The sequence below is a fragment of the Diadema antillarum genome, unplaced genomic scaffold (assembly GCF_040938485.1).
Source record: "Diadema antillarum isolate AM-2024a unplaced genomic scaffold, OU_Dant_1.0 seq00000182_RagTag, whole genome shotgun sequence".
NCBI classification, from domain to species: Eukaryota; Metazoa; Echinodermata; class Echinoidea; order Diadematoida; family Diadematidae; genus Diadema; species Diadema antillarum.
Window position 1 is genome coordinate 2,056,774 of NW_027271249.1, and position 17,159 is coordinate 2,073,932.

General features: G+C 37.7%; 1 protein-coding gene across 1 annotated transcript in view; it reads left to right on the forward strand.

Annotated features, from left to right (window-relative positions):
- Positions 1–17,159, forward strand: part of LOC139728493 (probable methyltransferase-like protein 24) — a 142,056-nt gene that overhangs the window by 78,816 nt on the left and 46,081 nt on the right. The window lies entirely within an intron of this gene.

A 17,159-nucleotide genomic window follows, 5' to 3' on the forward strand; every position in this document is an offset into this window, starting at 1 on the left:
TCATGAAGTGTAAAAGAGCATACAATTCTAAGAGGAATTTAAAGTTTATCTGATGAAAATTGGTTTTGAAATGTCTCAGATATCCACAAACAAAATAAAACAGCGGTCCTAATAAAAGGTGGGTCCCACCTTCTATTAGGATCACTTTGTTTTGGATATCTCAGCCATTTCAAAACCGCTTTTCATCAAAACTTTTAATTCCTCCTATGCTCTTAATATTTCATAATGTATATCAAGTGGTTTCTAATTATGTTGCAAAATCTTAAAACCTGAATTCTCATCTCAACCAAAACTGTACCATCCCTTTAAGGATAAAAGATACTCCACGGTCAACCCAGAAAGGTTATGGTTTGCCCTGAGTGAAATACGAATTAAGCGAATGGTTTTCTCTTCGCATTTATACATTTCAGTTGCTTATGCGTACATAATCGCATTTTAGCAATAAATATTGCTGAAGCTTAGAAAGAAAGAGCTGTTTTTGACATATCCATAATATGAAGTGATCTCGATGACGTTGCTGAGTAGGCCTATGATGCAATGTTTACCCTAATTCTCGATTTTCATGATCACCAATGTTCAGTTTAAACCATCTTGACATTGGCGTATACATAACATGCTGAGAGAAGGCTTAAAGGGATGGTACAGTATTGGTGGAGATGAAAATTAGGCTAGGGTTAGGGTTAGGGTTAGTAAGAGTAAAATAAAGTAAAACAAAACGATCGTAATAAAAGGTGGGTCCCACACTTTACTAGGATCGCTCTGTTTTGGATATCTCTGCCATTTCAAAACCAATTTTGATCAAAGAAACATTGAATCCCTCTTGGAATGATGTGCTCTTTCATATTTCATAAGAGGTTTCTCATTATCTCACCAAAAAATGATAAAACGTGAAGTTAAGTCTCAACCAAAACTATACGATCCCTTTAAGTGGATGTAAAACCTTCAGAACTATCAGAAAGATAGGAAGAATGAAAAGAAGGTAAGACGGAAAGGAAAGGAGACGATGGATGAGGAAGAAACAAGGGCAGAAGTTGAACCCAAGAGAATGAGAGAAGAATGAGGGAAGAGAAGAAAAAGAAAGAAAATACAGTTATGGGCAGTAACATAGATGGAAAACAGATGAAAAGATAAACTGATTAAGATAGGTACAGACAGATTATTAGCAAATAAGAAATAATGACCATGGAAATAAAGAAAAAAGAGAGATAATAGATGGGTAGCTAGATAGGTAGATAGATAGATGGATAGATAGGTATATGTAGATACACAGAGATAGATAGATAAATAAATAGACAGATAGATAGATATACAGATAGATAGATAGATAGATAGATAGATCGATCGATAGATAGATAGATAGATAGACAGATAGATAGACAGAAAGAAAGAAAGAAGACAGAAAGATAAATAGATAGATGGATGGATAGATAGATATACAGATAGATAGATAGATAGGTAGACAGACAGATAGATAGATAGATAGATAGATAGATAGGTATAGACAGACAGACGGACAGACAGAAAGAAGACAGACAGAAAGATAGATAGATGGATAGATAGATAGATGGATAGATAGATGGATAGATAGATAGATAGATAGATAGATAGATAGATAAAGGTGTGGCGAGGAGAAGCTGACTAGTAGGGTTAATGTCGTTAAATGAGCCAAGCATTCCCAGGGGACTTCCGGCCGCGATACCCTTCAAGTCGAGACCACTTACCCAGCATGACTTTTACGAACCCTTGTGACAGCAACAGCAGAAGCAGCTATAGAAAAAAAAAAGAACACCAAGAAAAGCTCAACCTTCAAATGTAAAAGAACCGTTCCGTCCGTATAGTCACAAGGTTAATAGATATACATATATATTTTTTTCTCTCTCTATCTCGCATATATACTTGGTGATATGATTGCTGTTGACATGTTGCAATCTTTCAACTTTCTTGGGCCGCATGAGGCCCTGTATGTTTTCCAGATGTAGAAGAGTTTAAAATGTATTTGCAGTTGATATTGGATTGTCAGCTGATACGCTTCCAGCAGAACTGCATGATACTCCATAACTGCATGATATTCCATCGCTTTTTAAGTAATACACGAGGATCATATTATACAGACGACACAGTAGCCGATGTTCCCTCGAAGGCACGATTATCGTTATCTGTACCTATAGTTTGGGCAGGTATAATCAGATCAGATGGCTCAGCCCATTCTTGGGATCTTTAAAGGAACAAAATGTACCATTTACGTTCACACATCCCATACAAAACTTAGAAAACAGTAACTCAACTCCCGCCCATCAAAATCACACTAACGGAAAATGATAACAAGGAAACCATTCAAAGAATAAAAAAAAAATAGGATGGGCATCAATTCCCCGTGGAAAAAAAAGACTGTATAGTATTTTTGTTGCAAAGTAACATGAGTCTTTATTTCATGTGTAAAATTAAAAAACCTCAAATTTTATAGGCTGCATGAGTAAATTGAAATGCATTACTGAGTCGGACATAACTCTTTGCTACCGTGAATGACCATGCACAGCACTTGAACTTGAGTAGAAATATCTATACTATGCAGTCGGCGATTTACGACACCAGAGGATATGAATCATGCTTCTACGGTTCACTAAAGTCCTGACCCTTTATGTTGTGGTTTTGTTTTGCTTGTGCTATCACTTTTTGAAGTCCAACGATTCAGAAAACATGTTGTTATTCCATTACTGAGAGGTACCTGACATGCGTCAGATAAAAATGCGGAAATGAAATGGCAAAAAGCAGTATTTACATTTCTGCATTGATAATCGTGATGAGTAAGCTTGAGTGTTGATACTCCATTGATTGCTTAGCTGAGTTTTAATCCAGCATTACTATACGCACATATTTGGTATAAAGTGTGTGTTTAGATATTGGAGTACAACGAAAAGTTTGTATATAGTTCAGCTGAGATTGTAACCTCTGACGTGTGTGCTGTTGTCACTTCTCAACTTATCATGAGCATAAAGAGTTTTTCTCCGCCGAAGTTGCAGTCTATATAAATCAGATACTGTACATACAATTCATATTGAAGGGAAAACATGAACAGATGAACATAAGTAAAGAAATAAAACAAACACGTTTTCCAGGCAGATTCAAGTTTCACCGATAGGAAATGATAGATGGGATTTGAAACATAAAGAAATGGACTATTTCTGATGTTTTCACATCGTTCATTCAAAAGAATGTGATAAGATGACCCTATACATGGGGAAAAAGATCCACCCTTCCCCAAGTTAACGCCCAAAATACAGCATGCGTTCATTTTGGACAAAAAAGAAAAATCAACAGGGAAACACAAGGTCATTTTCACACTTGAACATTCTCTATGACAAATGCACAATGACTATCACTTGTTCTTAGCTTTCGAGTTTGCTATACATGCCTCGTCGAAGTTGTTATTGGTGGTGGTGGGTAGCGTTGCCAAGATGGTTCCTCACGCACGTCCATCGCTGGAACCATGCATTGCGGAGTAACCTTAGACATTTTGATAGACCAGGGAGGTGGAAAGGAAATCCCTCCTGCTTTATAGACTTTGTTAAGACACATTGTACTTTATTCCAAAGAGTTGGCTGTTTGTGCTCTATCTCGGTTTCAGTGGTCCCTTTGTACTGATTCGTCAGACACAGGAGAAGGCTGTTTGTGAAGTTGTTGAAAAGTGAAATTGAACGTAGCTCTCCAATTTCATCTAAACTCATGATAAAAAGTAACTAGTCGTTGGTGTATATATATAAAAAAAGGATACAGTATATTCAGGTCAGTTATTCATTTGATATCAAACACTCGTGTATAGGCTACCTCTTTTCTTTAGAAATCGCATTTGAAACGGACTTGACTCACCGTGGTACTGGAATAATCGTATCTCTAATGTATACAGTTTCTCCAAAGTATATCTGGATTCAACGAATGCATCAATATAGTGAAACGCTTGGTGAAAAAAAAAGAAGAAAAGTCGTGATCGGCTCATCCGTGTCGACAGTCGTTCGAACGTTATGAAATTGTAAAAAAAAAAAAATAATAATAAATTTGGTTTGTTCCATCTGCCGCACTTCAGAGATCTAAACTTCATACAGCAATATTTACTCTCACAACATAGTAGAACCAACAACAAAAAATGAAGATAATTCAAAAGGTTTTGAAACACGCCATCTTTCTTCTGTCATTTTGAAGCGGTGTTATTAGCAGCATCTACAGGGGGCGATATTTTATGAAATCATGATGTCATTCCGACCTATCTGCCAAAATGGTTGTCACTAAATTCACAGTCAGTCAAACTTGAACTCGGTATATCCAAGGAGTTATCTCATATGCCATTTGTATTTTGGGGTTTTCGCTGTTCTTCCTCAAAATTGTGGCACTGGTCAGGAATCCATGGGAAGTCCTCTTGATTTACAGCCCTGTTTACTCCAGAAGGAACAGCGATTCTATATCATCCAGCCGCCCTAAATAGTTCTGTTTCTCCCCTATATATCAGAATGTGCAGCTTTCTCTTTCGATTGGTTGCAAACACACTGCAGTGGCTGTTCCCTTTATTTATTGCCAGCCCATCTCAGTGGAAGCAGGGAGGTGCTCACCTCCCTGGTGGAAGTGAGTTTTCTGTACAATGACATTCATTCAGGATACAGAAGAAGAAGATGATGATGAAAACGAAGGAGCTTGGAGAAGAGAGGAAGAAGAAAAAAGGAGAATTAAAAGAGGAGGAAGAAGAAATAGAAAAATGATAAAGATGAGGAGGAAGAAAAAGGAAAGAAAATGAAGGAGAAAGGGAAAGTGTGAGAAGAAGAAGCAGACGAAGAAGACGATATCAAAAAGGATAGCTATTTGGCAAATCAATTCCTTTTTATTAAAAAAAATGGAAAAAAATAGGAAGGAATTAGATTGTCTAAAGCAATAGACAAATTCTTCTGAATCCTGATGACGATTACGAGATGGAAATTCTTTTCTTCATCCCATGCATTCATTAGTCTCATAGTTTTAATCCCGAACCCTTAACCCTCTCGTTGTTGTCGGCAACTTGTAGGTACCTATATGTGAACAATGTCAAGGGCATTTTGAATAAGCAGTTATCTGAGGGTTAACTGGACCATATGATGTGATTGTTAATTACGAGCGTTTGCATACCACATGACAGACCTGCGTCGGATCTGCACAGCGGTCAAGCTCAATTATCGGAGACCATAATTTTGCCGATCGGCAAACCTAGAGCTCGCAGGCCATTATGGCGTCATGGGAATATTCTAGTGTTTGGTTTCTCTTCTTCTCTGAGATTCAGTTGAATTATGACTGTTTTTTGTTTGTTCTCATTGTTAGAATTGTTGTTAGTAACCCAAATATATTTGTGTTTGCATGAGGATAGACGTTACCAAACATGACCTGTGTGCGGGTAGGCCATATGCCAGACAAGAAACTCAGGTTTTGATCAAATTTTGCCATATGAATCTATGTCAAATCAATTAAATGGGGAAAAATCGACAGAAGCACTGTATTTTGGGCTTCCTTGATTCTCAGCAAGTTTTTTTTTTCTCTGTCTAGTTTGCATTTCCCTGATCCCTTCAATCATAAGTTATTATGAATACTTCTTTCTTCACCCATTATCTACTGTTGCGAAAGATATATCATAAACATGATAAAGATATCTTGTATTTGTACGGTGGTTTAATCCTCCTGTCGTTGTTTGCTCTTCAAGGAAACGTTGAGAGTCGTATAGAGTGAAACAAGATGACATAGAGCGTCTTACTAACGTCTTTTTATGGTTTTTAAGACCTTTAAGGGCTTTTTACACTTGTGTTTCTTAACCCCGGACTTTCTCTGACCCAGGACTATCGTTAGTCCCGTACCAATTTTTTCAGCTTTTTACACTCGCCAATTAGTCCCGTACTATCTCTTGTCCGGGGCTAAGGAGAAAACTGACCTTTTTACACTCGTATTTCTTAGCCCCGGACTTTCCAAACCACATGAATATTCATAATTACGCTGTGTACTGTACACGTACACGCACGCACCGGCAGCACTTGATTACCTCGTTTCTGATTGGTCAGTGAGGGTCGGACTTCGTCTCCGTCGCTTAGCCCAGGATTATTTTTTCGTTCTGTTTACACTCACTTGCTTGGCACCGCAATTGCGGTGCTAGCACCGCAATTACGGTGCTAACCCCTGCTATTTTGCAGGGCCAGATAGTACCGTACTATCGGTGGGGCTAGCCCACTTTGGCAAAAACGAGTGTAAACAGAAAGTGGGCTAAGGATAGTCCCGTACCAACGGTGGGGCTAAAGCCCCCCCCCTTAGCCCCACCGTTGGTCCGGGGCTAAGCAAAAATTTACAAGTGTAATAGTCCCGTACTATCTCTTGTCCGGGGCTAAGGAGAAAACTGACCTTTTTACACTCGTATTTCTTAGCCCCGGACTTTCCAAACCACATGAATATTCATAATTACGCTGTGTACTGTACACGTACACGCACGCACCGGCAGCACTTGATTACCTCGTTTCTGATTGGTCAGTGAGGGTCGCACTTCGTCTCCGTCGCTTAGCCCAGGATTATTTTTTTGTTCTGTTTACACTCACTTGCTTGGCACCGCAATTGCGGTGCTAACCCCTGCTATTTTGCAGGGCCAGATAGTACCGTACTATCGGTGGGGCTAGCCCACTTTGGCAAAAACGAGTGTAAACAGAAAGTGGGCTAAGGATAGTCCCGTACCAACGGTGGGGCTAAGGCCCCCCTTAGCCCCACCGTTGGTCCGGGGCTAAGCAAAAATTTACAAGTGTAAAAAGCCCTTTAAGGCACCTGCGCGATTAGTGAGTCGTTAGTCGCAAACAGTAAAGCGGGATGGCAGCATAAAAGCATCTCATAATTGTCGCAATACGATCTAAGACCCTTTGAAGGCCTCCGCGCGATAATATACCGGCACATCATGCGAGACCTGCGATTACTGATTGTGCGCGAAGACGGTCCCATAAGTTGCTCCTCCTTAATCTGTTTCCATGGTTACGCTTTACATCGCCACCTCATCTCCACTGTTTATAACTCTTCTCGCACGTCAAACAAAGCTCACCTCCCCTCGACACCCGTCGTTCACCCATCTCCATCACAAATCCAAATATTTACCCATCCCGTTTGATAACTTCAGGGAATGGAGAAGAAAAAAATCCAAAAGGAACAAACTCTTCATCATCTATCTATTACTTTCATTCAAGGAAAAGAAAAAAGAGAGGAACAATAACCAATCAATCTTAAGACAGGTGGCTTAGTTTAATACACCACGCGGGAAAGTTTAGAGCTAATGGATTTGGGTTTAATCACAATTTTTGCTCTTCTATTGTACACTGTGAGATGACACGCTGCCTCGATGGGTATATAAGGAGGCTAAAGCGAAACTATTTGCGCACCATCTAATGCCAAAACAAATCCCATAGTAGAAAATGTGTTTTTAGTCTCAACCGATAATATTTACAAGGGCATGTCTTATCAGTGTCATCAACGTGTCTGTCGAGAGATGAGCACCGTCGTGATCACCGTCATGTAAACAAAAATGGATCCCGCCACATCCACTCACTCTTCTATTTTTTGGCGGCTTTATTACAAGTTCTTGTCTTCTTCGTTATCTATAAGAGCGTCTTCATGTCTAATCTTCATAATCAGCAATTTATCATACACTCTCTGTTTATTTCCTTCTGGTCCGCCCACACCGCCAGACACATAGCTGCCGTCTGCCGATCTTCCCGCCAACGTGGCTCTTTCTCCATCCGTATCCCATTCCTTGCGTAAATGTTGTGCACATCGTTTTGTTTTTCTGCTCATCTGCGACTTCCCTTGGCCACGCCCACTGCTCCAGCTCGATTTTATTGTTTATTGTTTATTTTCTTCTTCAGATATTTTGAGCTCGCTTTTGTCCGTTTCTGTCATTGATGATGATTGATGATAATTAACAAAGCTTATATAGCGCATAACACATGTGACTGTGTATAATCCCAATGAGATTAAGAAAAGGAAGCTTATAATAGAGTATGCAATTGCAATATTATTACTAGAGATTGTAATTTGTCATCACTGACAAATTAAGGTGATCCGATTTTTTTTTATCAATGATTCGAGTCCTGATCGCAATAGGCATGACCATACAAGTTTCATCTGTGTTTAGAGACATTGGTCGTGTGATGTTTGCATTCTCATTTAGAAAAGGGAGTCATATCTGCCATCTTTGGTACCAAATTCTGTATACACTGAATAACGAAGATACAGCAATGAATACATATGACCTTTGACCCACCTTTGCACTCCCAGATTGCATCTGATGAAATAGTGGTTATTTTGTGAAATGATTCTCGCGACATCGTCTATACGTGTGAAAAATAAGGGAAAGATAGGACAGGTATTCACTCAGATACAAGATGAAACATTTATGACCTTTGACCCTAATTTACATACCCAAGATGTTGTCCGATCTAGTAGTTGTTATTTTATGAAATAATGTACGAGACATGAACTAAACATGTGCAAAATATGGGGGTGATAGGGCGTGTTTTTCTTGAGTTATTGCAAAGAAAGTTGCAGAAAGAAAGAAATATCTCAATACATAGAAGATAAGCTTTAAATTCAACCAATTTTTTATCGTAATCCCGACATCGTATGAAAAAACGAAGGCAACAAAACGATAGCGCAAAGTCTCAGCTACAACATATTAAAATCTGGGAGAAATTCACGGAAGGGTAAGTGAGCTAGTGCTCGATAAAGACAATCATGTCAATTTTCATATTAAAGAAAATTCCCTCCCATAGAGATAACACGTCATCACGAAGATACAAAAAGAAATACATATAACCTTTGACCTCAATTTGCACAGACAAGATGGCATCTGAGTAAAAAGTAGTTATTTTGTGAAATGATCCTTGTAACATGGTCTTTGCATGCGCAAAATATGGGACAGATAGGACATGTATTTACTAAGATACAGGATGAAACACTTATGACCTTTGACCCTAATTTACATACCCAAGATGGTGTCTGATCAAGTAGTTGTTATTTTATGAAATAATTCACGTGACATGAACTAAACATGTGCAAAATATAGAAGTGATAGAGGCTGTTTTTCTTGAGTTATTGCAAAGAAAGTTGCAGAAAGAAAGAAATATCTCAATACATCGAAGATAAGCCTGAATTTCAACCCAATTTTTTGACGTGATTCTGACATCGTATGAAAAAACAAAGGGCACACTTACGGTAGCGTAAAGTCTCAGCTACAACATATTAAAATCTGGGAGAAATTTACCGAAGCTTAAGTGAGCTAGTGCTCGATAAAGATAGTCATGTCAATTTTCATTTCCAGAAAAACTGCACTCCCATAGAGATAACACGTAAACTGGTCAAATTTGACAAGATTACTTTCAATCCATTTTTACGAGGTGATACCGTTATCCAATCAAATTATTGTAATTTCATGTTTCAAAGAACATTAAATAAGCTACCTCATACTGAAATCTGGGTGAAAATTGACAAAGGACTAGTGAGATACGCTCGAATGAACTTGAAATTTGATGACGTCATTTTGAAAATTTACTTTTTTTACTTTATTAAGAAATTTGATATCTTTTAATCATTTTGTCAGCATTGCCACCCCATGAAATGACATGTACAACTCATCAGCTTTCAAAATATGTACAGAAAATGGGGGGTCACCGTCCATCCTGACGAGTAAAATCGGATTTAAGATTGTCATTTTTTTGGCATAGTTGCACTGTATATCGCCATTGACGCGCGCGCGGAATTTCAACTTTGACGGCCCCGTATGACGTCATATTGAGTCGGATTGACTTGAAACTTGGTAGACATATTCCTTGACATTTCAGGCAGCCGATAAGTGTGAAAAAACGGGAAATTTCTATTGCATATGAGCTGTGCGTGCGTATATGAGCGCGCGCGTACGCGTCCGTCCAAATTTTTCAATTTTTCAAAAAATGCTCCAAATGGTCTGAAACGTGTGCAAAAAAAATTTGAGCTCGATTTGAGCATACAAATATTTCAACGCGCGCGTACGCGCACGTTTTAAGGTATAGATGAATTTTGAGAATATGAGTAGAATGCACCTGACCTGAAATATATGTGACGTAAATTTCATTGAAAAAATCCATTCCATTAATGAGATATGATTGAGAATGTGTTTTCATATAATGACGTCATAGTGACGTCACGGTCGACTGATCACCATGATTTTAGTTCGATTGCCGTCTTTGGGAGACGATACATATATGGTATAAGTTTGACATTGAAAGGCAATGCACTTTCTGAGCTAACCTCTGCACAAATTTTGTCCAGAAACAAAGAAAGAAAGATTCCGTACAGATACAGAAGGTGATCCGAGAGGATACTCGGATCACCTAATTAGGTGATCCGAGTATCCTCTCGGATCACCTTCTGTATCTGTACGGATTCTTTCTTCTTTTTAGGTGATCCGAGTATCCTCTCGGATCACCTTCTGTATCTGTACGGATTCTTTGTTTTTCTTCTTCTTCTTCTTTATTTCTCCTCAAAAGTTGTGCAGAGGTTAGCTCAGAAAGTGCATTGCCTCACAATGTAAGACTTATACCATATATGTATCATATCGCAAAGACGGCAGCGCAAGTAAAATCATAGTGATCAGTCGACCGTGACGTCACTATGACGTCATTATATGAAAACACATTTTCATGCATATCTCATTAATAGAATGGAATATTTCAATGAAATTTACGTCACATATATTTCAAGTCAAGCGCATTCTACTCATATTCTCAAAATTCATTTTTATCTCAAAACGCGCGCGTACGCGCGCGTTGAAAAATTTGTATGCTCAAATCCAGCTCAAATTTTTTTTGCACACGTTTCAGACCATTTGGAGCATTTTTTGAAAAATTGAAAAAATTGGACGGACGCGTACGCGCGCACACATATACGCACGCACAGCTAATATGAAATAGAAATTTTCAATTTTTTCACACGGATCGGATGTCCGAAATTTCAAGGAATATTTCTACCAAGTTTCAAGTCGATCCGACTCAATATGACGTCATACGGGTCCGTCAAATTCAAAATTCCGCGCGTGCGTCAATGGGGATACACAGTGCAACTATGCCAAAAAATCGCCAATTTTAAATCGGATTTTACTCGTCAGGATGGACGGTGACCCCCCATTTTCTTTACATATTCTGAAAGGTGATGAGTTGTACATGTCATTTCATGGGCTGGCTATGCTGATAAAATGATTAAAAGATGTCAAATTTCTTAATAAAGTAAAAAAAGTAAATTTTCAAAATGACGTCATCAAATTTCAAGTTTACTCGAGCGTATCTCACTAATCCTTTGCCAATTTTCACCCAAATTTCAATATGTTGTAGCTTATGAAATGCTCTTTCATAAATGTAGTTAAACAATTTTGATTTGATGACGACATCACCTCGAAAAAATGGATTGAAGGTAACCTTGTCAAATTTGACCAGTTTACGTGTAATCTCTATGGGAGTGCAATTTTTATGGAAATGAAAATTGACATGACTATCTTTATCGAGTACTAGCTCACTTATGCTTCGGTGAATTTCTCTAAGATTTTAATATGTTGTAGCTGAGATGTAGGGCTATCGTTAGTATGCCCTTCGTTTTTTCATACGTTGTCGGGATCACGTGAAAAAACTTGGTTGAAATTAAAGTTTATCTTCGATGTATTGAAATATTTCTTTCTTTTTGCAACTTTCTTTGCAATAACTCAAGAAAAACAGCCCCTATCACCTTCATATTTTGCACATGTTTAGTTCATGTCACGAAAATTATTTCATAAGATTACAACTACTTGATCAGACGCCATCTCGGGTATGTAAATTAGGGTCAAAGGTCATAGATGTTTCATCCTGTATCTTGGTGAATACATGTCCTATCTTTCCCATATTTTGCACACGTAAAGACCATGTTACAGGGATCATTTCATAAAATAACCACTTTTTGCTCAGATGCCATCTTGTCTGTGCAAAGTGGGGTCAAAGGTCATATGTACTTCTTTTTCTATCTTTGCTATGACGTGTTATCTCTATGGGAGGGAACTTCTTCTTCTTTATTTCTCCTCAAAAGTTGTGCAGAGGTTAGCTCAGAAAGTGCAATGCCTATCAATGTCATACTTATATCATATATGTATTGTGTCCCAAAGACGACAAATTTAGTAAAATCATTGTGATCAGTTGCCCGTGACGTCACTATGACGTCATTATATGAAAACACATTCTCAATCATATCTCATTAATGAAATGGAATTTTTCAATGAAATTTACGTCACATATATTTCAAGTTATGCAAATGCTACTCACATTCTCAAAGTTCATATTTACTCTTAAACGTGCGCGTACGCGCGCGTTGAAATATTTGTATACTCCAATCGAGCTGAAATTTTTTTTGCACACGTTTCAGACCATTTCAAGCATTTTTTGAAAAATTGAAAAAATTGGACGGACGCGTACGCGCGCGCACATATGCGCACGCACAGCTCATATGCAATAGAAATTTCCGGTTTTTTTACACGGATCGGATGTCTGAAAAGTCAAGGAATATTTCTACCAGGTTTCAAGTCGATCCGACTCAATATGACGTCATGCAGTCCCGTCAAAGTTGAAAATCCGCGCGCGCGTCAATGGCGATATACAGTGCAACTATGCCAAAAAACCGCCAATTTTAAATCCGATTTTACTCGTCAGGATGGACGGTGACCCCCCATTTTCTTTACATATTTTAAAAGCTGATGAGTTGTACATGTCATTTCATGGGGTGGCAATACTGAAAAAATGATTAAAAGATATCAAATTTCTTAATAAAGTAAAAAAAGTAAATTTTCAAAATGACGTCATCAAATTTCACGTTCACTCGAGCGTATCTCACTTATCCTTGGTCGATTTTCACCCAGATTTCAGTATGTTGTAGTTTATTTAATGTTCTCTCATTATTGTGATAACAATATTCTGATTGGATGACGGCATCACCTCGTAAAACTGGATTGAATGTAATCTTGTCAAATTTGACCAGTTTATGTGTAATCTCTATGGGAGTGTAGTTTTTCTGGAAATGAAAATTGACATGACTGTCTTTTTCGAGCACTAGCTCAGATATGCTTCGGTAAATTTCTCCCAGATTTTAGTATGTAGTAGCTGAGACTTTGGGCTATCGTAAGTGTGCTCTCCGTTTTCTCATACGACGTCGGCATCACGTCGAAAAACTTGGTTGAAATTTAAGCTTATCTTCGATGTATTGAGATATTCTTTTCTTTCTGCAACTTTCTTTGCAATAACTCAAGAAAAACAGCCTTTATCACCCTCATATTTTGCACATGTTTAGTTCATGTCACGTACATTATTTCATAAAATAACAACTACTTGATCGGACACCATCTTGGGTATGTAAATTACGGTCAAAGGTCATAGATGTTTCATCCTGCATCTTGGTGAATACATATTACATCTTACCCATATTTTGCACACGCAAAAACCATGTTACAAGGATCATTTCACAAAATAACCACATTTTGCTCAGATGCCATCTTATCTGTGCAAAGTGGGATCAAAGGTCATATGAACATCTTTCTGTGTCTTCGTTATGACGTGTTATCTCTATGGGAGGGAATTTTTCTAGATGTGAAAATTGACGTGATTGTCTTTATCGAGCCCTAGCTCACTTAACCTTGTGTGGATTTCTCCCAGATTTTAATATGTTGTAGCTGAGACTATAATAGGCTATCGTGAGTGTGCCCTCCAGTTTTTCATAAGACGTGGGCATGACGTCAAAAATCTTGGTTAAAATGAAAGCTTATCTTCGATGTATTGAGGTATTTCTTTCTTTCTGCTACTTTCTTTGCAATAAGTCAAGAAAAAACGCTTCTATCACCACCATATTTTGCACATGTTTAGATCATGTCACGTACATTATTTCATATAATAAAAACTACTTGATCGGACACCATCTTGGGTATGTAAATGAGGGTCAAAGGTCATAAATGTTTCATCCTGTATCTTGGTGAATACATGTCCTATCTTTCCCATATTTTGCACACGCAAAGACCATGTTACAAGGATCATTTCACAAATTAACCACATTTTGGTCAGATGCCATCTTATTTGTGCAAAGTGGGGTCAAAGGTCATATGTACATCTTTCTGTATCTTCGTTATGACGTGTTATCTCTATGGGAGGGAATTTTTCTAGATGTGAAAATTGACGTGATTGTCTTTATCGAGCCCTTGCTCACTTAACCTTCTGTGAATTTCTCCAAGATTTTAATATGTTGTAGCTGAGACTAGGCTATCGTGCGTGCGCCCTTCAGTTTTTCATAAGACGTCGGCATCACGTCAAAAAACTTGGTTGAAATGAAAGCTTATCTTCGATGTATTGAGATATTTCTTTCTTTCTGCAACTTTCTTTGCAATAACTCGAGAAAAACAGACCCTATCACCCCCATATTTTGCACATGCTTAGTTCATGTCACGCACATTATTTCATAAAATAACAACGACTTGATGGGACAACATCTTGGTGATGTAAATTAGGGTCAAAGGTCATAAATGTTTCATCTTGTATTTTGGTGAATACCTGTCCTATCTTTCCCATATTTTTCACACGTATAGACAATGTCGCAAGAATCATTTCACAAAATAATCACTTTTTCATCAGATGCCATCTTTGGAGTGTAAAGGTGGGTCAATTAGGTCATATGTATATTGTTGTTGTGTCTTCGTTATTCATTCTATGCAGAATTTGGTTGCTGGTACCAAAGATGGCAGATATTACTCCCTTTTCTCAATGAGAATCCAAACGTCACACGACCAATGTCTCTTTACACAGATGAAACTTGTCACTTACCCCTAAATCGGTGAATCTCTCCCAGATTTTTATGTTGTACGGGTAGCTAAGACTTTGCGCCATCGTATTTGTGCCCTTCGTTTTTTCATACGATGCCAGGATCACGTTGAAAAACTTTGTTGAAATCAAATTTTATCTTCGAAGTATTGAGATGTTTCTTCCTTTCTGCAACTATTTTTGCAATATTTCAAGGAAAACATTCTCTATCACCCCCACATTTCGCACATTTAGTTAATATTATGTACATTATTTTATAAAATAACGACTACTTGATCGGACACCATTTTGGGTGTATAAATTAGGGTCAAAGGTCATAAATGTTTCATCCTTGATCTTGCTGATTCATGTCTTATCTTTCCCATATTTTGCATACGGATAAGCGACCATGTTACAACACTCATTTCCCAAGATTTTTTGCTCAGATGCCATCTTGTCTGTGCAAAGTGGGGTCAAAGGCCATAAGTACTCTGTATCGTCGTTATGACGTATGTGTTATCTCTATGGGAGGGAATTTTTCTAGATGTGAAAATTGACATGATTGTCTGTATTGAGCACTAGCCCACTTATTCTTTGGTGAATTCCTCCCACATTTTATTTTTAACATGTTGTAGTTCAGACTTTGTGCTATCATTCGTGTGACCCCGATTTTTTCTAAACAACGTCGAAAAACTTTGCTAAAATTAAAGTTTAGCTTTGATGCTATATCCATATTTCTTTCTTTTTGCAACCTTCTTTGCAATAACTCAAGAAAAACAGGCCCTATCAGCCTAATATTTTGCACATGTTTTGTTCATGTCACGTACCCAAAGTGTGTCTTGTGTAAGTACTAGATCATTACACTATGTGATAACCACTAGATCATTTACACCCCAAATTTGGAATTAATTGCTTAAATATTGTGGAAATAGCTCTACAGCGTTTTGAACAAAATAATTGGTTCCCATGGTAACACTTTGCCTCTAAACACAAAATCAAGTTTTCGATATTTACCTTTCAGTGTCATAATGTCCGCCAAATGTGATTCCAATTGCTTCACAAATGTGTAAGCATATTGTTCACTCTACAATCTTTTCCATGAGACTACATGTGTTTGCAGTTACGATGGCAGCGTCTAACGGTCTTGTCAGGTGCAAACAGAAAGGGAAGATCATTACAAATACCATTTTTAAAATAAATAATACGGAAGTACTTAGCTCCACAATGTTTTGGAAAAATATGGTTCCTTTTCTGATTAACACTAAAAGCACATCTTGCACATTTACATTTTAATGCCATCATGTAGAGCAAATTTAGGGTTTATTAATTGTTTTAAATTTGTGGAAGTACATGTAGTTCACTCTAAATAAAATTTTAAAGGAAATTAAAAGTTACGATGGCAATGTCTTGTCAGGTAGAAACAAAAAAAGGCCCAAATACGCAAAGGTGTGACAATTGAAACCATGGTTTACAACCATTGTTTATCCAAATTTCTTCTGTTTAAAACTACATGGTTGACAGATTGCATATGCCCACAGATGTCAAGAAGCAAATGCACATTGATATATGCATGTCAACTACAACACCCCTTTTCAAGTTTATTTAAGACCAGTCTACATTCCTACCAAAATGTCTAGGTTGAATCCACATTTATGTAATATTTCAGGCCAAAGTGCATGTATCTTGCATAACAATACACCTACAGATCGTTCAACATACTAAATTTGATATAATTTGTTCAAATACTATGGAAGTAGTTGACTCCACAAGGTTTTAAGAAAATTGCAATTACCAAAACAACCCCTTCTTCGTCAAACACACAGACACACACAGACACACACACACACACACACACACACACAAAAGCAACACGTCTTGCTCATGTTCACCTCTGATGGCTTACGAAAAAAGTAAATTCTTTTCAAAATTTGATTGTTTTGACATTTGTTTCTTTAATGGTCCCTTAAAAAGGTTCACCAAAGGTCAAACACTCTGGTCACTGTCATGATCACAGTTACGATTAATTCACTCTGTGTAGATGAACAACAGAAATATGAAATGTTTCTTTCTGTGCTGGACAATATCTATTGGTTTATGTGTGTTTTCTTCACACTTGTCTGTACACCAGTTAGCTACAACCGTACTTTGCTATTTCCAGATACAGTGTTCAGTATTCTTTTTATCCACCAAATACCTGTACTTAGCACGCTGTGTGATTAATGCATGCTGTGACGAATGTTTATTGTACAGGCTATTCTCATCATTTGAAATTACTTTACTATTCCTACTTGATACACC